Consider the following 21,614-nt stretch of genomic DNA (forward strand, 5'->3'; position numbering starts at 1 on the left):
GAAAAAACGATCTGCTTTTTCAGCAGATGGGGTATGTCTAGACTACATCCCTCTGTCGCCAGAGGGACATAAATTAGACATACCGAAATTGCTAATGAAGCGGGGATTTAAATATCCCGCTCTTCATTAGAATAAAAATGGCCACCACTTTTTGCTGACGCTGCACTTTGCCGGCAAAAAGCAGCAGTCTAGACGGGGACGGGTCAACAAGGAAAGCCTTTTCCGAAAGATCCTGTAAACCTCGTTGCACGAGGTATAAGGGATCGGTCAGAAAAGGCTTTCCTTGTTGACCGATCCCCGTCTAGACTGCCGCTTTTTGCCGGCAAAGTGCTGTGTCAGCAAAAAGCGGCGGCCATTCTTATTCTAATGAAGTACGGGATATTTAAATCCCCGCTTCATTAGCAATTTTGGTATGTCTAATTTATGTCCCTCTGGCGACATAGGGATGTAGTCTAGACATACGCATAGCGTCCACACTGAATGGACACTGTCTCCCATGTAAGTTGTGATTTCTATGGATGGAGTGGCCACCAGAGTACCTGTGTTTTTTCCTCTTCCCTCTTCTTTCGAAAGAACTCCCTCTTCCCCATCCCCACACACCTTTTCCCGAAAGAGCTCTTTTGGAAAAAGTCTTCTTCCTCGTAGAAAGAGGTTTACCAATGCCGGAACCTTCCCTACCTCCCCCGCCCTCCGCCCCTCATTCTTTCTATTTACTTTTGGAAGAATGCGATTGTAGTGCGGACGTAACTCAGATTTTGTCGGAAAAACAGCCATATTTCCGACAAAAGTCTAACGTGTAGACGTACCTTGGGCCAGTGATGGTGACGTCTCCGTGGGGTCAGGGAGCGCTTTCACTCGAAGGGACTCAGAAGTCCCCTGCGGTGTGCTAGCAAAGCCATACAGCATCTGCTCTTACAGCGACACAGTGTGAGCTAAGCCGGCGGTAAAAGAGCAGAGGCCTCTGGCCTGGGACTCAGGAGATCGGTTTCAATTCCTCTTTCAGTCACCGTCTCCCTCTGTGACCTGGGGCACATCGCGGAAGCTCTTGGTGCCCTTATCTGGCAATGGGACTAGTAAGATTGACTTTGCCTCTTTCAACCCTAAGCATTCTGGGGCAGGAACAGTAGTTCCTCATTTAACCTGTGCCCGCTTAACACGTTTTCACGATAGCACAATTTTTTTTTTAGGGAATGTTTTTTAAATTACACGAATGTCCCCGGAATAACACGATTTTCCCAGCCAGCCCATTGCTGGTGGCTGCGCGGGGCTTCCCCCACCTCCCTGCAAAGCGGCGGAGGGCTTGCCACTTGCCGCACCGTTCCCCGGTGACGCCCCCTCGCCGGATGCAGTGCGGGTCCCAGCAGACCCATCACAGGGGCATAGTCCCAACCCAATCCCCCTCCCCTCTCCTCCCCCCTTCCCTTCCCCTGAGCCAAAAACCTCCCCTACCTGCTATAACCCAGTCCCCTTTCTCTCCCAACCTTATGTCCCGGTCCCAACAGACACCACCGCTTGAAACGCAACCCCCACCTTTTTCATTATTTTCAATGGGAAAATTGACACGTTTTCACTTAACATGATCATTTTCTGAAACATATCTATAGTGTTAAATGAGGAATTACTGTACAGCATCTAGCTCAGCCTATTTATTACTGCGCTGGTAGTAACGTAGGAGTCACAATTATGGACTTTCAAAGAAACAAACATCACTCAGGCCAGCCACCCACTGCTCTCAATAACCCAGCCCGCACGAGTGAGTCTCCCTGTAATAACAAACCAAAATGTCCCGCCAATGCTTACCACCGACCCTACAATAACAAAGCTCCCTGCCGCTCACAAGTCCCTTCTACAGGAACAACCCAGCGTGTGCAACAACCTCCCTTCCAAACCGTTGTGCGGTTACCAGCAAGGATAAGACAAGAAGACCTGCAGGGTGTTAAATGTAGAAGTGTTTTTAAAAAAAATTAAAGGTCATAGTTATTTCACAGCTGGTTCACGCTGAATACTGCTGGGTCAAATCGTCACGTGGCCTAAAAATCCACCACGCTTCAATGACGTCAGCGGCATTACACTGTTTTACACCATCTGAAGATCAGGCCTCACAAGTTTTAGGAAGATTTTCCTTTTCTAGGGATAGAATAAATGGCTTGTTGATCTGAGAGAAGATCTGTACCGCTCATGCCAGATAGGGAGGCCGATCGAAAGGTCTGTAATGTATATGGCTTCATAACAGTGCGTGATTGAAATACAAATGAAATAGTGCAAATGAAATAGTGCAAGAGGCCTCCAACACAAGGGTCCTCTCCGGTACTTAGGAAGGCGGCATGCTCTCACTGCAAAGTCAATACTAAGCAAGTTGGGAATAAAGAGGCATTGATTCGGCTAGCAGAAGGCAAATAGACGAGGCAGAGTTCTAACAGGTCAATAACACTATCTAGTTCAAACAAACTACAGTGCACTGACCTCCAGATGACAGGAGTGAAAGGGAGAAAAAAAGCCCAACTCAAATTCATGACGATTAAAGAGGGTCAAGTCTTTCCCAACCTACTCTGTGAAACAAACCAGTTCTACTGGGAGACGTGAGCTTAATAAGGAACGCCCGCCTGGGAACGGGGCAATATCACAGTGAGAGCACTAACAGCTTGTAAAAGGGGAAATCGAGGCTGGAAAGAGAATGGGAACGATCCACGCTGACATCATGGCGTTTCTTTAGGAGACTTTCCAGCTCTCCGGATCTTCAGCTGGTGTCGAGCGGCAAAGCTCGATGGAAGCCTGGTGTGACGCCGGATGAGCATCTGGTTCAAAGTAGCACAAGGTGCAGAAAATAATGGTTATGGGGCCTAACCTGACTCCCGGTGGATTGGCTCCTATGTACTAGGGAAGCTGTGATGGCGCATCGGGGTTCCCCCCGATCCTGCACCCCCGTGGCAGCCAGAACAGTCTCCGCCAGCTGATAGAATAGAGAGGGTTTATTGCTTCTCCAGGGTACAGCCCAGCATAGACGTGATGTGGCTACAGGAGTCAGGGCCAGGATGCCTCAGACCCCTTGAGATGGGGTGTCTAAGCCTCTAGACTCCCAACCCCCTGCTTTGTCTGTCCCCTTCATGGTTTCCCCTAGTCAAAACCTGACTCTTCCCCCAATACTCACTGCCTTTTTTCAGTCCCTGCCCTCAACAGGTAAGCACCAGTTGGGTCACTGTCTATGTGACCTTAGGCTCCTCAGGCGCACCCCCCCCCACCCCTCTACTGTGCAGTGTTTACAGATACAGGCCAGTAGGGGTCACCCACAGCCCAAACACAGTGCCGGTGTGCCCACTACATCACAGAAGCAGCCTGAAGCAGCGGTGGAGGTCTGGCGTAGAGGGGGAAGTGAGGTCGAGAACAGAGGAGGAAGAGCTCGAAAAAACGTAACAGCAGCCCTTGATCCAAACACTCTTGCTCAAGGAGTGACATGATGAGCTCAGCGGCAGCAGGTGGGCTGCACCCTTGCAGAGGACAAGTGCGATTGTAACCTACTGCTTGGGCTAAAAGCCAGCTGGCTCTCAGCTAAGGTTACAGAGCAAACTCATTCTTTCTCTCTCCGAAAGTGGTCTACGTGCCAGTGGTTTTCAAACAACGGGTCGCGACCCAGGACTGGGGGGTGGAATGTCGGGCGCCGGGTCTTGTTGCTGCAGGGGGATTGGGTGAGTGGGGGCGCTAAGGCAGGTTACTTGCCTGTCCTGGCACCGCAGACTGCGCTGCGCCCCAGAAGTGGCCGGCAGCAGGCCCGGCTCCTAGGTGTGGAGGGGGGGAGCGCACAGGGCTCTATGCACTGCCGCTGCCCCGAGCACTAGTTCCACACTCCCATTGGCTGGGAATCTGCTGCGGCTGTTTCTGGGGCGGAGCAGGGTCTGCGGTGCTAGGAGAGGCAGGAAGCTGTCTTAGCCCCCCCACTGCACCGCTGACCCATTTGAGGTCCCAGCCCTGAGTCCACAAAGCCAGAGCCCCCTCCTGCAGCCAACGCTCTCATCCTCAGCCCCCGTCCCCAGAACCCACACTCCAGTCAAACTATGTTGGGTTGTGGCACCAACAATTTTCTTCCACTGAGTCACGAGACAAAAAGTTTGAAAATCTCAATGCCACTAGATGGGCCAGTGAACCAATCACAACATGCCATGTCATAACCCAAGTCCACTTAAGATTGGCAGTTTCCACAGACACCAATGGGATCTGGATTAGCTTCCTGGAGAACATGTGGGAAACAGCCAGAGAAACAATGGAGAAGCAGAGGGGTGGCTCGAAGCTGGTTCAAATCCCCAAGTTCCATGGACTAGAATCAGATCTATAGATCTGAAGACCAGAAGGGACTTTCTGGTCACCTGGCCCTGTCTAACCCTAAGCGAGGCGGTTAGAAGTTATTCTGCCATTCCTGCAGTGGACAAACTGACATGTTGCACTGGTACTTCATTGAGAGGCAGATTAGAATATGCAAATCCCTCGCATATTATGCAACTATTAACATAATCTTCCTGTGTCTGAAGGGTTCAAAGTTCGTCCTGGTTTCTTGCATGTGTGTCTGCATAATGATTTCACTGGGGGAGGGAGGATTTGTTGATTTGCTGCCATTATCGCTTAGGGAAATCTAGCTGCTGAGATGAAGTCTGTGTCAGCAGCGTTCGTCCCCCTTGCCTGGGTACTGGCAGCCAGTGGCTCGTTACTGGCAATGAGCACGCTGCACAGCTTTGTCCCAGCTTGTATTAACAAGCAGGTTCCATCTCACGGTAGGGATGTTAAATATCGGTTAATGGAATAGTCGAGTAACCTCGTGAATTCTTATTGGTTAGTCGATTATGCTGTAGTCCCCGGGGGCGGGGCCGGCAGCCAGTGCACTCCAGTTCTACTTCCAGGGAGCCCGCTGCTGCCTCTGATACAGCGTGGGGTGCCAGGTGGGAGCAGGTCCGCGAGGATAACCCGTTTAAAAACCAGTTCCTATCACGGTCTGGCTGCCTGTCGCCCCTTCTGCTGCCACTGATAAAGAGGCAGCAGCGTGGGGCGGCAGCAGCCCCTGTCTGGGGCAGGTCTGAGCTCCCAGACCCGGCACGAGCCAGAACTGAGTCAGGCTGCCTGCCTGCCTGGCTCCTAATACACTTTAAATGCAGAGCCGCAGCAGGGGTAGGTCCCAGACCCATCACCCCTGGACTGAGCCGGCCAGGACTGAGCCGGCCAGCCTGCTAAAAATGTACTGGCGGCAGAGGAGTGGGGGGAAAATGCGTGTAGTCTATAGCACTAACCTATAAGCTTTTGCTTATTGGTTAATTGGTTAATCAACTATACTATTATGTCTCTATCTCATAGCAAGGAACCATGAATTTTTGCTTCTTCACACTCAACCCGCTCCTCCGCTGGCTCAGTGGGACAATTCACCAGACCCGAGGATCCGACCCAAAAAAGCGCAGCTCTGACTCCATCAGGAGATCGACGACCCAACCTCCCTCTTCCACCACCGCACTGTGTCTGATAAATCCTAAATAGTCTCAGGGTCATGGACAGTGTTGGCTGCCTCCCGTGCGCCCCCTTGTGGCCAGGCAGCCTTCGCAGGGCCCTATTTTCCCCCTTCTTTGGGGCACCTCAAACTTTCCACAGTCCAAAGAAACATTCCCCCCCTGGGAGCCCGCTGGACCAACTCCAGCATCGTTCAATGTCTCCCCAGGAACTAAACTTGCTGTCAACAGCGGCTTCTTCAAGCCAGCGGCCGCTCCTTTGACTTCTGCTTCCCTTCGCTGGCTCCCTCCCCTTCACAGCAGCTCTTTATAGGGAATTTCACAATCTCATTCAGGTTCTGCTCACCCTGTACTCGAGCCTGCCCTACCTCCAGCCTCCCCAGCTCATGGGGTACGTGAGCCTGTTACTGGTGCCAAATCCTCACCAAGTTGCTTTGTTGCACCTTTTTTAGTGGGGGAGGGGGAGCCAAAAATCTTTTCCGCCCGGGGTGACAAGGCACCTGCTCAAATACGGCAGTGACCGTTCACTGCTTGTCTACAGATGATTTTGCCCTTTAACTAGGACTCTGAAAGAATCTATGTGAGAGTCCTTACAGAGGGCGGCACCACAGAGAAACGAACAGCATCAACAGCCCGCAGGAAGGGAAGGAAACTCTCTATGAGCACTGAGTTGTGCAAAAGACACCTTAGCGGGGGTCATCAGATCACCTAAAGCCGTCCTAGCTCCTTCTGACCTCACCTAGTGTACGATGCAAACCATAATCCTCCACGCCAATGGTATTTCCTCAACGAGACTGAATTCCACGTTCTAAACCAAACCCCAACAATCGTCTCAGACCATCCACCGAGCTCCCACTGACTGAGGTAGGAGTTTCGCCAGCATGGAGGCCACAAAGACTTACAGGTAGTGTTCCCTGTCAGTTAGGTGCTTGTGCAGCCACTCGGGAGAGATACAAACGCCACCCAACTGATAAGCAGAGCACCCGCAGCTCTGCCGGAAAGAATTAATGGACACAAATCCGATATCCAAAAAGGCAATACACAGAAACCTGTTGGATTACACTTTAATCTGCCCAGACACTCATTAATGGATCTCCAAGTCACCATGTTGCTTCTGGTCAATTCCACAAGCCAAATACACAGGGAAGGGTTGGAACGTAACTTCATTTACAAGTTTAATTCTTATGCAAATAGTATGAACAGGGACATGGGCTGGCTCACACAAGGCTGGCCAACCAACCAACCAACCAATGGAAGTGCTAATTGTTCTTATCAGCCTCTCATAACTATTTGAACCATCTACTCACTGTCTCTTTTTTTCTTTCCCCCTTCTTGTTTCTCTCTCCTACTCCCCCCTGCCCCCACCCCGCTTCCCTTATTTATTCTTGGATCTGGACTTCTAATACTCCAGTCAACTGAAGAAGTGGGTTGCACCCACGAAAGCACATGATCTGGTGCCAAATCCTCTACATGTTTTGTTAGTCTGTAACAGAAAAAACTTAAAAACAACAAATAGACTAGTAGCATCTTAAAGACTAACTTGGCTACCCCTCTGAAACCCACAGCTAGGTTTGTGTTTCTTCTGGTGGTGCATATTTGCACATGCCTTGGTGCATATAACAAAATGTATTCCATGCAGAAAATCCACCTGTGGATGGAAACGAATAGAGGGAACATGCATTATAAGCCCGGGTCCCAAAGGACAATTTGTTTTCATGTCTTTGGTTTTTAAAAACAGAACAAAACAGATTTGTTTCCCCTTTCCCTTTCCCTCCCCTTCTCCCCCCCCTGTCAGAAAAGACGCAGTATCCTTGGTGTCTCGTATAATTATTGTTAAACATCAGATAAAGAATGGATCTTGATACAATCAGAGCTGTTCTACACATTGTGAATGCACGTATGAAGCCAGGAGCCATCAGAGCGCCAGAAGAGGCCTGATGCTTGTGTGTCAGATTGCAATTTAGCCCTGGCTTTTCTCCGTTTCTTTTCTACAATGATTGGCAGCAGTAACAATGCTGCTTCTGTGTATGTCACAGCAAAATCTTGGTATGATAAGAACAAAAAAAAAAAGCCCAACACAAGACATTTTTACGCAGCCTTCCAAGTCTCAACGGTGTCTCAAGTTGTACCATGTAAAGTATGTTGCTCTTCTGTAAGCAGCTGTAGGCTCCTGAAATGTTAGGAGGCATCAGAGCCTTGTAATGTGAGTGTCTGTAGCCAAATGTGAGTCTGGTGGTTGCATCTGACTTTTAGCCAAAAGTATACGCTAAAATTCCAACCCACAAAGCTGTTGCCTAAACTACTGCAGGAGCCAACAGAAAACATTATCACATGGTGTGTGTCAACCGTGCCACTTTCTCCAGCTCCGTAGCCGACACCCAAGCCTTAGCGAAAGTCTATTATGGAATCACTGTGCCGGGGTCTATTTTCTAAGTAATGCCAGGGTTCAGTGCTGCAGCTCCCATCCACCTTAGCAGGAGCGAAAACATTCCTTACGGATCTATTCTGATGCTGGGGGGACTTTTGGAATCCCATTCCTGTCACCAGAGTGCCTGATCCTACCTGGGGACATCAAAGTCCTCTGGACTTGAGCGAGAGACAGCAACTTCTGTAGGGACCCAGCCTCAAACTACTCACAACAATTCCTCTTCCTTAGTGCTCCACAGGCCACTGCAGCAGGGCACCGCATAGATCAGTGGTGGACAACACGCATGTGGCCTGTGAGACATTTTGTTTATGGGTTACCAGATTCGGCTGGTTTTCATCTGCACAGGGTTTTTTTTTTTTCCTATTGGTATTACTAATGTGACACCCGAATAACACAAGGGCAGGTGAAGTGAGCTGTGTGTTCATTGCCCACAACATGGACTGTGAGAGCCGGGTGCTCCCTCTGCATCCACTCAAAAGCCCTGCTACAGTTCCATCAGCACCCCCTGCAAATTCTAGGCACGCAAGCGCAGTCAGCAACACTGCCCGACCCCGGGACAGCATCTTGGTTAGGACAATCTTGCCACCCACTGGGATGAAGGAGGGCCTCTCATGCAGCCCACTCACTAGCCTAGGTTGCCCATCACTGGTGTAGCTGAAGTGTCATATTCATGAAGCAAATTACAACTAGATCCTGCAGTCAGTGGAGCTGAAGATTAGAGAGAGAGAGAGAGAGGTATATGGGGATAGATAGATAGATAGATAGATAGATAGATAGATAGATAGATAGATAGATGTGTAGGGGATGGATAGATAGATATGTGGGGGATAGACGGGGTGTATAGGGATAGATAGATATGTGGGGGATGGAGAGGGTGTAGATAGATAGATAGCGGTGTGGGGGATAAATAGATATGTGGGAGATAGGGCGTATAGGCATAGATAGATAGATAGATAGATAGATAGATAGATAGATAGATAGATATGGGTGTGGGGGATAGATAGACAGACAGACAGACAGACAGACAGATAGATTAGATAGATAGATAGATAGATAGATATGTGGGGGATAGACGGGGTGTATAGGGATAGATAGATATGTGGGGAATGGAGATGGTGTAGATAGATAGATAGATAGATAGATGTGTACGGGATGGATAGATAGATATGTGGGGGATAGACGGGGTGTATAGGGATAGATAGATATGTGGGGGAAGGAGAGGGTGTAGATAGATAGATAGATAGCGGTGTGGGGGATAAATAGATATGTGGGAGATAGGGTGTATAGGCATAGATAGATAGATAGATAGATAGATAGATAGATAGATATGTGGGGGATAGTCGGGGTGTATAGGGATAGATAGATATGTGGGGAATGGAGATGGTGTAGATAGATAGATAGATAGATAGGGGTGTAGGGGATAGATAGACAGATAGACATGTGGGGGATGGAGAGGGTGTAGATAGATAGATTGGAGCCCCAGCTTAGATGCAAACTTCTCCAAACTCAGAGCTGAGTGTCTGGTTAAGCTTGGACTCATTAAAATAGCTGGTTAATTTTAAAAAAAGACTTTCACTCCAATTCTGCCCTGGTGGCGCTCGGGGAAGATGTGTCTCCTTTCCCCACCTCGTCCCACCCCGTGCTCCCAGCAGAAGCAGCCCCCAGTACACGAGGCATCTCGCCGCCCTCGGACACTGCGGCCCCGGAGCCGCTAGAGGGGGACCTCTCCTAAGGGTCCGGGCGAGCCTGGCGCTGGGCGAGCCCAGGGTGCAGGGGCGGGGCGGGGCGCTGTCCCCAGCGGAGCCCGCCCGGGGGAAGCCGGGGCCCCGCAGCGCAGTGTCTGTCCCGGCGCGCGGGGTTCGCTCCCCCGCATCGCTGCGACCTCCCCGGGAGCCTGCTGCGCCGGGACCCGCTCCTGCCCACCGCGCCGGATCGACCAAGAACCCGGTGCCCCCCCGTTGCCTTTTTGCAAGGAGCCTCCCGGCCCGTTTAGACCCACCAGCCAGAGGAATCCGAATTGCAAAGGGAGCCGACTCCGTCCTGCCCCCCGAGCGCGCTTCGCCAGCCCGGGGCTGCCGCCTACTCACGGTGAGGGAGGGAGGCGACTGGGCAGCGAGAGCCCGCCCCGAGCCCGCCGGCTGCCCCGAGCCGCGCACACGCAGCGCCCCTGCCCCTGGCTTTTGCCTCCTGCCTGGCCCCTTTGCACTTCCTCCCCCCTCCGCCCCCGCCGCGTCCCTTAACCCAATGGGAGGGAGCCGAGCCCGGCACCGCGGCAGTGAAACCCACCGAGTAGCGCGGGGGGGGGGGTCCCTGCTGCCCCCCACCGGGCTCCGCTTGCAGCCTCCCTCACCCCCTTTGCACCTGCGCCTGAGAATCCCCTCCCCCGGGGTAAGGCACCAGGGCAGCCCCCGCAGGGGTCCCCGGTGTCCGGATCGTGTCGGGGGTGACTGGTTGCACAGCCCTGCAACAGGCAACTAAAGAGGAGCAGCGTGGAAGGGGTGTGTGTGTGTGGGGGGGGGTGTTCGGTGGGTGCCCCCCTGCGGGGTACCCTCAACAGCGCTGTAAAATCGCCCCCTTCCTAGGAAAGCAAAGAGCGGCCCGATCCAGCCAGCGCACCCATCGGATGCCCAGAGACACCCCCTTTCAAGAAAGATGTGGAGAAATTGGAAAGGGTACAGAGAAGAGCGACAAGAATGATTAAAGGTTTAGAGAACATGACCGATGAAGCCAGGCTTCATGAACTGGGCTTGTTTAGTTTGGAAAAAAGAAGATTAAGGGGGGACATGATAGCGGTTTTCAAATATCTAAAAGGGTGTCACAAGGAGGAAGGAGAAAATTTGTTCCTCTTGGTTTCTGAGGACAGGACAAGGAGTAATGGGCTTAAAGTGCAGCAGGGGAGGTTTAGATTGGACATTAGGAAAAAATTCCTAACTGTCAGGGTGGTCAAATATTGGAATAAATTGCCAAGGGAGGTGGTGGAATCTCCCTCTCTGGAGATATTTAAGAACAGGTTAGATAGACATCTGTCAGGGATGGTGTAGACGGAGCTTGATCCTGCCTTGAGGGCGGGGGGCTGGACTCGATGACCTCTCGAGGTCCCTTCCAGTCCTATTATTCTATGATTCTATGATTCTATGATTAGCTCCGGGGAGCTTTCTGCGGTGCCTCAGTTCCCCCGCCCCGCCTAGGCAGCGCATGGTGGGATCATCCAAACCCCGCCGCTCACATGCCTGCCGTGCTCACTAGGGGGCGCCACGCGAGCCCCCCTCAACCCCCACTGCAATTTGAAAGTTGTGGGGGTCCCCCACCCCGCCCCTTCTGCGTCTTTGCTTGGTTAAATTGCTGTCCCCCCCCCCAACTCCACCCAGATGCCGGGTGGAGACAGCTGCTCCCACAGAGAGAAGAAAGATGAAATTCGTTCCATGATGCTGTGAGGGGGCTGCTTTAACATGTGCCCAGTCAAATGCAAATGGAAACCATCTGAACCTTACCGCTCATATGTTGTTCACATTTGTTTTAAATGCCCCTGAGAACAGTGTGTCCCTGTCCCCCCCACATACACACACACTTCATGGAAATAGCAGGGGCGGGGGAGTTTTTGTTTGTTTTGTTTTGTGTTGGGGGGGTTAATTCCAACTCTTATATCCTAGGGTTCCCAATCGTTTCATGATTAAAGGGTTGTGGTATTTTCAATCTAATTCGTAAGCTCTCTTCCAGGATGTGTGGAACTCAGTTCAGCATAAACTGAGACTCAACGTGCCAGGGGTTCGCTCAGAAGCAAATCGCTTTCTCTGTGCAAAACTTTTAGACAACTTTTTCTAGCGGCGTCCGAGCGGCATAAAACTGGCAGTGAAGGCCTGGCATTATTTAGCTGAGTGTCTGGGGCGCTCACAATGAGTGAAAGGGGCTTTGAATTCTTGTCCCTGAGACAGTGAGATATCCTTCAGAACTCTCCAAATTACCAAGAGAAATTATATATCTACAGGACACCAGCGCTGGCCCAGCTGCAGTGTTGCAACTATATCCCTGTAGCGCCAAAGTGTAGCTGCTTTCTATATCAAGGGAGCAGTTTTCCATCTCCAGGGCTAATTCACCTCTTGGAGAGGTAGTAACTAAATCCACACAGAATAGTAATAGAAATGTAGCCGTGTTAGTCTGGTGTAGCTGAAGTAAAATGCAGGACTATGTAGCACTTTAAAGACTAACAAGATGGTTTATTAGATGATGAGCTTTCGTGGGCCAGACCCACTTCCTCAGATCAAATTTGTTAGTCTTGTTAGTCTTTAAAGTGCTACATAGTCCTGCATTTTAAATCCACACAAGCTTTCTTCCTTCAGCGTAGTCACATCTACCCAGGGTCAACTCTGTTACAACAGCCCTGAGCAACATCTACAATTTTAAATGTAGATCTGGCCCAACAAATTCCACGACAGACCAAGAACCAGGCATCCCAACTGAAGGGCAGAAGGCCCAGTTCTAGCGAAGGCAGCGGTGCTCCGCAGTTCACAGGATCGGCCCCCTTGCACACTGCATGACACAGACGGAAAAAGATAACAGCCCAAACGTGTCCCTGATGCCTCTCCAGTCCCTCTACCGCAGTTTCTTTACGAGGCAGGCATCCCGCCAAAGGGTCCAGCTGCCAACAGCTTTCCTCAGCTTGCACGTTATTTTGTTGGACATCTTGGTCAAAGAACCTCGTTCAGTCCCTTAATGCAAAACTGGGATGAGCTTTGTCCTGGGCACGTCTCTGCTGCAGGGCAAGAGTCGAATGAAGCGATGCAACTTCAGCGACGTCAGTTGCACAGCTGAAGTCGAAAGAGCTTAATGCGGCTTTTGACTCTGTCTCCACAGCAAGAAGTTGAAGGAAGAGCGAAGGCTCTGCCTTCCATTGCCCTTCCACCTCGTGAAACGAGGGGGACAGCAGTCGAAGGAAAGAGTCCGCCAGCTTGAAATCATTTTGGAGATGCGCCCTTTGTTATTTCGAAATCACGCTGCAGGGTAGACGTGCCCTATCTTCCCTCCCGAGGAATTGGAGCGCAGTAGCGTTACTGTTCCCAAAACACCCTTAAAGCCCTCGCCTGCTGCCGGGCCATGCACAGAACTGCCCCCAAAGCCAGCCAGAGGCTGGTGTGCAAAGGCAAGTCAGGAGATGGGCCACATAGGGATAGCTGTTACCAGGGTTTAGGGGACCCAACGCAGTACTATTAAACTGGAGTCCTTATGCCCAACTGCAGCCGGGGTGGGTGGGGGGACACGTTTGTAGGCATGTGATTTTATATGCGCCGTGGGGCGGACTCTCCCGTGGATTCATTGTGCCAAGTGAGTGTAAAACACGCTGAGCCAGATTCTCAGCTGGTGCCCTAACTCCATCAGCGGAGGAACTCGCCCTGCCTTTGTGATTGATAGCGTGCGATCCCCCCTCGGCTCTGGTGCAATTGACAAGGAGCAGGGGTGTGGAGAAGGAGAGGTAGGGTAGGTGATGGGATGGAATAAGTGGGAGGAGACCAGATCCCCACAGAGGATAACCCAGCCGGTGTCTGGCTGAAAAGGCAGCTCCTTTTTGTGAAGCATCTTGCATTAAGTAAGCACACGACAGGACTTGTTTTATTCCTCTGTCTGGATCCATCTCTCCCTTTGGTTATTACTTACACTCATTTAATCTCATAAACTCAGAGCTCCTCCCAAGAGCCTCACAGGGACAGTCATAATCTTAATGCACAGTCTTTTACAGTAGCCCTAGTGCCTGGGGGAAATGAACAGTGCCGGCTTTTGAACTCTGCTTCCAAATGCATTTCTAACTATTAGCCAAGTGAAAAGCTCAGCCATACAGATGTTAGGTCTCATATCGCTGCCGTGCCACTTACCTGATCTGTCGAAATCCGTCATTTGTCAAGAACGGGGGACGCTTCCTTTAAATGGCACCATGATTTCTTACTGTTGGAACAAATAAAACCACGGTTATGCACTCCCATTCTCCTGATGCAGGGTTTCCTGGAGTCAGATCTTCATCATTCAGGGCTTATTCTTGGATTCCTTGTGCAGCCAGACTATCTGGGTGGGGTAGCAGAAGTCCAGGATCAGGCCCAGTTTTTACACACCTTTGTAGCAAATATTTAGCATGACACCACACTACAGTACAGGTAGGGGTTGGTGGGGAATGGCGGGAAAGAAGGGATGGGAACTATTGCAGGACTGCGTCTGTGCTTTGAGAGAGTACTTTTTTCCCTAGACAACACAAGTCCTGGGGGACAAATTTTCACTTGCGGGGTTTGCGTGCAGATACCGTGCGCTTGATGCGCCTCTCATTTACACTCGTCTAAACTGGGAGTGACCCCACTAAAGTCAGTGGAGTGGAGGAAAGTCGGGGCCAGTATGATCTTGGATTATGCCAAAGTGTTGTTGTAAAATAGGCAGGAAAATAAACGTGTTGATTCCAAAGATCTCCAAGGCGGGACCCCTAACTCAGGACTGGTCCTCAGCCCCCACACAATATGGTCGGCTGGATGCGATATTCCTTCCAAAGCAAGGCACGTGGCTGAGATTTTCAGAGGAGCCCAAGGACTCTCACTGACTTCTCACGAGCGGCGAACATCCGTCTTCCTTAAACGCTTGGAAATCCCTCCGTAGCCATCCCCAAGCAGTGTGTTGTACCCTATAGCCCTCAAGGCTCGTCTGCATGGGGAAACAGCCCGGAATAGCTCTGCACTAGCTCTCCATGCGGATGCTCTGTCCCCACACTGCACTGGGGCAAGGCTGCATTATGACTTTCGTGGGCCCCTTCCTCCATAAAAAAAATATTAAACGTTATTTTCGATCTAACTTTCAATATTTCACCATTTTATTTTTTTTCTGTTTTAGGCAAAATTTAATAGAATTTCATGGGCCCTAAACGTTTCATTTTTTTCTGATGTGAGAAAAAAAATGAAAACGTTTTCTTCGACCCTAAAAGTTCATTTTTTTCTTCTGATTTGAAAAGAAATTAAAACATTTATGTGGGCCCCTAAAAGTATCATGGGCCCTAGGCACTGTGCCTAATGGATAAGTTGGCCCTGCACTAGGGTAGTTTAGCTTAATCCACTTTGAAAGCACTCCCAGTGGCGTGAGAACACAGGACATCCTAGTTTATTTCAGAGTTGCTCCCCTATGCAGCATGCCGTGCCCAGCACTTGTCCTGGAGCAAGGTGAGACCATATTCAGTGCTTGCCCCTCACCCTGTAGCACATTCAGACAGCTGTTGTACATCTACCACCAAATACAGCAGCGCCCTTCCACGGACAAACGTCTCAGTTCTCTAGAAATCCTATTGTGTGTAAAGCTCTCGCCACCCTGCACAATGAATCCTCATTTCATCCCTTGGAGGTAGGGCAGTGATCCGAATCCCGTTCTGCTAACAGCGGTAGAGAGGTTATGTGACTCACCAAAGGCCTCAGAAAGAGTTCAGTGTCAGAGACTTCAGGAATGGCTGGCGCCCTGGTCTGTGCTCCGCCCACTACACCATACCACTCTTTGCCAAACTGCATGCGTATTTAAGGCAAACCTTTGACTGAAAAATGGGGGGTCCAGATCCTGTAGGAGTCCAAACACCCTCAACCTCAAGCCAGCGAGAGGGCAATTCTTAGCTTTGCAGGGTCATTCCTTAGCTATGTAACAGAAGCGAAAACTCATACTCAGGTACCAACACGTGAAATAGGGTGTATTAATTCACACCTCACTGCGTTCATGGCACCCAGCTTTTAGCCTCACATCTAATGACGACACACTAGGTAGGAATAAATGCACCATAATTCAGGGTCTCTGTTATCGGACTGCTTCATAAGTTCTTAAGTGCAGTGCAGCCCTTTATAATTTTGCAGTGAAGTTAGTGGCTAAAATGTTTGCATTTTGACTCCTTTTTCTGGGTCCTATCTTAATTCAGGCAAGCTCCACTTGACACCAGTGCATCTGCGTAAGGACTGAGGATGAACTAATAAGCTGATATTCTGGATGACTGACCCACAATGCACCCCCTCCGACATTACAAGTGGGCTCCTGCTACATGGAAGAGTGCTTGTCTCAAGAGCAAGAAACTTTCAGGCATAATCACTTCCTATTTTTAACAAAGTTGAAATCTCTCTGCCAGCGCAGATCAGCAGAGCTGCTTCGCTTCCCGCCCCGCCACCCCCCACTAAAATGTAAATTATTACACACTCCAAATGCTTTCCCGGATCAGTTCTAAATTAAAAGCCATGTTAAGTGTTAAGGGTAACATTTCTCCCTCACACCCTCATCCGCGTGTCACCCAGAGAGCAGGTTCTTATAGCCTGTGCTGCAGACATTCTAGGCACACAGCTTTGCTGAAGTGAGTGGGTATTTGTAAAGCAGACATGAAATCCTAGGTCCTACTGGAGGCTCAATGAAGGCTAATGTGTGATCCTGGATTCCTTGCACACCCAGTTCCCATGACATCCGAGTTTTGGGTGTGTAGCAAATGTAGGGCCCAGAGGAAGGAGTACAGGGACTTGTGGCTTTGAATGAAAACGATGCCCTGTAAATATATGAATGACTAACAGGGGAAACACAATAACACTCAGCACTAAGGCCCCGATTCAGGAAAACGATCCTTATTCAGGAAGGCGTGTACACAAGCACATGGGAGCGGCCAGACTGGAGTCACACCAATGGTCTGTATAGCCCAGTATCCTGTCTGCCAACAGCAGCCAATGCCAGGTGCTCCAGACAGAGGAGCCAAAGTGATGCGCTTTTGCACAAGAGCGCGTCCACACTGCACGGACGCTTTTGCGCAAGAAAGCTCTGATGGCCATTCACAGAATGACCATCAGAGCACCTGTGCTTTTTCGGATAGGCTCTTTTTGCGCAAGAAACCCCTGCGGAGCATCCACACCTGCCTTTTTGTGCAAGAGCTGTAGCCCAAAAAAGAGTGATTCTTTGTGGGGAGAGAAATAACTCTACCGGCAAAAGCCCTCTGTCCTGTCGATTTACTGTATTTTTTTGCACAAAAATGGGCTTGAGGTGTGGACACTCCGCCGGTTTTTGCGCAAAAATGGCTGTTTTTGCCCAAAAACCTTGTAGTGTAGACATGGCCAGTGAGAGAGAGTGTATATGGAAAGAAAGAAAGAAAGAAAGAAAGAAAGAAAGAAAGAAAGAAAGAAAGAAAGAAAGAAAGAAAGAAAGAAAGAAAGAAAGAAAGAAAGGAGACCGAGTGTATGGAGATAGAGAGAGAGAGAGAGAGAGAGAGAGAGAGAGAAAGCAAATTCTTAAAACCTACTTGCAATAATGTTTCTATAAAATCAGGATTAAGCCAGTAATCATTCCATACAATACCTCTCCTAGACTTTAGTGCTTCTTTTTTAAGATACCAAACGGTTCCTTTTTTAAGGGAACGCTTTTCCAATTGGAATTCCCGAAAAACTTTTAAAGGAGTCTTTTAAGTTAAGGACATAGAGGAGCCAACGAAGGTGGCTCAGGAAAAGAGAAAGCCCACAACTCTGTTCCCTGCTGTACACCAGATTTTGATCTCATTGACATGGCGTAAATCCACAGAAGCTCCACTGAAGTCAAGGCAACTTAAAGCAAGTAAAATTGAGATAAGAACTTGGCCCATGCCTTTAGCCTGTCAGCTCACCTACTGCCCGGCGCGGTGGGTACCTCTGGTCCAAAGTCTACAGTCACTACTCAGGCATAACTCACAGGAGGTAAATGTTTTGCCAGGCTATGACAAACACTGAATGAGGACCTTAGGACGGGCCTCTTATAATTAAATACTACAGCAATAACTCACAGCAGTTTAACTTTCTCTAACATAAAGCAAATGCATGAACAACAGTAACATCTTTTATTATTTAGCCAGGTTTATTTTTGATTGTTATGTATACTTGCATATTATTTGTATAACACTTATTATATGCTGATAGTTGCTGTATAAAAATCAGAGCTAGGGACTTACAAAACATGGCTCTCTCTATTGCACCTGGATCAATCAAAAGTTACTCCATTAACTTCAATGGAATTACACCAGTGCAAAGTTGGCATAAATCAGGAAAGCTGGCATATATTGTGTTTTTCTGTAGATTCATGTAGTAAAATGACTCCCTAAGGAACATATTGTCCTCAGTCCACAGCAGGAATTGATCTGCATTGCCTGCATGGATCAAATTTGTCCTCAAATCATGCCTATGCCAATGAATAATTGCTTCAAGGAGAAACCATTTTAAAACAGAATCAAAGGATCATAAAACCACAATGATCTAAGTGGCCATTTCTGGTTCAAGAGCGATTGGATGTAAGTATGCGCTACATGGACCAAAGTAAAGCTTTTCTAGCTTATCTGCTTTGCAAGATGCAGATCAGCTAGGAATACAAAAAGTCACATTACGGGAGGGAGGGGGTTGCAATGGGAGAGGAGGACAGAGAAAGTTGAATATGGGAATATTTTAAATGATCCAGTTTGGTTTTTCTGACAGTCTCTTTTTTGTTGTTGTTCTTTAAACACTAAATCTGCCCCCTGATGCTCTAAAATGACTTACTGTCACCCATGTATATTTACTGCGACTTAGATTTATTTTGCTGCAGTTGGTAAATCTATTGCCTGTCCACAGAATCCAGATCACAAAGACATTTGCCAAGGTGAGCAAGCTTCTGAGATTCAATTCCTGGAGGTATTTAAACACACGGGAACTCAAATGGCATGTGGGTGAAGAAAAACTCCCTTCCCTCTGCAAGGAGTCCAGGATCACACCTGATGATCCAGAAATCCCAGGCTAAGCTATAATTGCATTGGGCAGAGGACAATGAGCTGTGGGATAGCCCAACAGAGCTGAATCTTACATATTACAGAGGGGTGCAAATTCAGGCCTCAGAATTAGCCTGTGGATCACAGGGAATAATGTTTAAAAAGCCAAATACACACTGCGGGTACCGTGTTTTCTTACCCCACCGTTAATTCCGCTGTGATCCACAATAGAGCCGGATTTAGGGCCGGGGTCTGAGCCCAGCCATTCTATCTGTGTCGCTGGCTTGTGCCATCAGCATCCCACTGCTTGATGAGGACAGTGTCTGAAGCCTGCCCATCAGCTTATCCCCTACAAGTCCCCGCTGCTGCTGTTCTGTGCTTGGGGCATTAACCCGATTGCCATTGCTGCCCCCAAAGAGAAATGCATGTGCAAAACCCGGTTTTCATAGAGAAAAAAAAAAGGCCCAATGCAAGAGCGGTCCCTAATTCTGCAGATCCCCTCGCCCCACAGTTTGGATATCAGAGTAGCTGGGACCCAAAGTACCCTCCAAACTAAGGACAAATATCGTCCCACCCAAAGTACCCTGCAAACTAAGGACAAATATCATCCCACCCAAAGTACCCTGCAAACTAAGGACAAATATCGTCCCACCCAAAGTACCCTGCAAACTAAGGACAAATATCATCCCACCCAAAGTACCCTGCAAACTAAGGACAAATATCGTCCCACCCAAAGTACCCTGCAAACTAAGGACAAATATCATCCCACCCAAAGTACCCTGCAAACTAAGGACAAATATCGTCCCACCCAAAGTACCCTGCAAACTAAGGACAAATATCGTCCCACCCAAAGTACCCTGCAAACTAAGGACAAATATCATCCCCAAACCACAGACTGCTCCACCTGCCACTCACCCACATTGTGTTCTGCCACGGACTGAGGGCAGTACATGGCTGACTACAGACTGCAGGTATATAGGACATCACCCAGCACTGAAATGCAGCCCCCTCTGGAGTGAAATGAGGCAGCTCGCTAGCCACACACAGAACTGCCGGAGTGCTCCGGGCAGAAAGTAGGCACGTCAGCTGTAACTTCAGATAGGCTTTGAGGGCTTGCTTGCCAGAATCAGCTCATTGGCAGCAAATAGACGCACAAAAGCTACCCGGGGTGTGGTGTCTTGGTTGGAGATTTCTGGGCTATTCCCAGCCCCCGATCATCCAGTGCTGCATTTTGCCTAATGACTTTTTTAGTATCGGTAATTGAAAACAAGTGGCTCTGATCAGTAATCAGCATGAGAGCTTTTGAATCACTATCACATGGGGGATGAGGGGCGGAAAGAGTGGTGCATATTTGCACTGTGTGGCTACAGAACAACATGCATGTATCATATGCAAGCGTGACAGGTGGGGGGGAAAGAAAGAAAGAAAGAAAGAAATGTAAATCTTTTGCCACCGTGTATGGGCTCCCACTGCCTTAAAACCCAGGGCTTGCACCACACCAGTGCAGTACCTACATGAAAAGTCTTCTATTTGGCCTCTGCCACTCTTCTTTTCCAGACCAGCAGCTCAAGAGGCCGTGAAGCGAAATGGCAAATTAGCACAAAGGGTTGGCGTCTGCCCTCAGAAACACTGAAGTGAAAGGAATTCCTCTGGTTTACCTCAGTGTCACGGAAGGCAGAGTAGGCCCTACCTCAGGACGCGGTGCTCTTCTCGAAAGAAGCCCATCGCTGCTTTAAAAACCAAGCGCTACTGCCTATCCTCTTTCCTCTTTGCTGCAGGAAGGATTTGCTACGGTTATTTATTGAGCCAAACCCTGAGGTTCTTAGTTACTTTCTCTGTTTCCGTTCTCTCTGATGTGCAAAGCCTTCCATGGAAGCCACAGGAGAGAGACCTCAGGGACGGGCCTGAGGTGATGGGGCTAAATAGGCCCTCGCTGGCATCTCTTTTCACCCGCAAGTGCGGGCTTTCCTACCCATCCCTAGCACCCGGCAGTTCTTGGGCACTGTGCCCACCACCGGCATACGGTACCTGCTCCGTCCGCTCCTCTTCTCTGCGGCCCGCTGCAGCAGCCATGGGGAACGGGGCCACCTTCTCCCACTCCAGACAACTCTCCACAACCCAGCTGCCACCTCCTCTGCTGCCGTTTGCCGCTGCTGCATGGCCCAGGCCTCTCCTCCCCAGCTGGCTGCATCTGCTCCTCTCCTGTGCCTCCTCCCTGGCGTGGCTGGTCACTGGGGCTGCAGGCAGGCAGGAGGTCCCTTTAGAGGTGGAAGGGCGGCTTTTTATGCTTTTCTTCCTGTATAAATCAGGATTGGAATGGACAATCCCAGACAGGACTTCCTGTGTGTGTTGCTGGCTGATAACGAGCTCAACGAGCAGAACAAACACAGGGGACGGCTCACAGTGGGCCGAGAGAGGGAGAGGACCCAGGGATGAAGCGTCCCCCTCAGGGCTCCCCACCCTCCGCTCCCAGGGACTCAACAGCATCCTCGGGGGTCCCCTGAGGAGACGCACCCACACCCCCCGGCCGACAGGCCTGAGGGAGGGCAAGGCCTAGGCATGAGCCCTCGTGGGCTGCCCCAGTCACAGCTAGAGTGGGGGCCAAGAGCGTCTCCAGGCCACCCCAAGTGGTGCTGGGACCCGCAGACTGACGGACACAGACAGCCCCAAGTGGCTGCAGAGAGAGCCCCTCTCTTGGGCTGCCCGAGCTGCACTGAGGGCCAGCCCCAAAGCGGGGAGGGAGTGTTCAGAGACACTGGCACGTCTCAGCTTTTAGCAGTGGGCCCGGCCGCCCCTCTGGCTCAGGGCTAAAGCCAGTTCGTTAGCCCTGCCGCCTGAAAACACGGTCCCCCTGCTACACAGCTCTGAGAGAGGCGCTGCGGGACAGCGAGGCGGCCATTTCTATGGTACGGACTTCCCTTCCCCCATCCCGGAGCACATCCTGAGGCCTTCCTTGGACATTCTGGCTGTGCTCCGT

General features: G+C 50.0%; 1 protein-coding gene across 3 annotated transcripts in view; it reads right to left on the minus strand.

Moving 5' to 3' along the window:
- The window catches only part of EGFL7 (EGF like domain multiple 7), a 36,114-nt gene extending 15,205 nt beyond the window's left edge, over positions 1-20,909 (minus strand). Inside the window, exons 1-2 of one of the 3 annotated variants that reach the window (XM_006120759.5) lie at positions 20,666-20,909; positions 13,773-13,842 (exon numbers count right to left, since the gene is read on the minus strand). The gene's annotated coding sequence lies outside the window, so the exon portion shown is untranslated. Of the gene's footprint in view, positions 1-9,907; positions 10,000-13,772; positions 13,843-20,665 lie in introns of those variants that run through there. The other 2 variants (XM_075905346.2, XM_075905345.2) reach the window with 2 other exon arrangements.
- Positions 20,910-21,614: the final 705 nt, after the last annotated feature.

This window comes from Pelodiscus sinensis, chromosome 23 (genome assembly GCF_052426305.1).
Source record: "Pelodiscus sinensis isolate ZL-2025 chromosome 23, ASM5242630v1, whole genome shotgun sequence".
Lineage (NCBI taxonomy): Eukaryota > Metazoa > Chordata > Testudines > Trionychidae > Pelodiscus > Pelodiscus sinensis.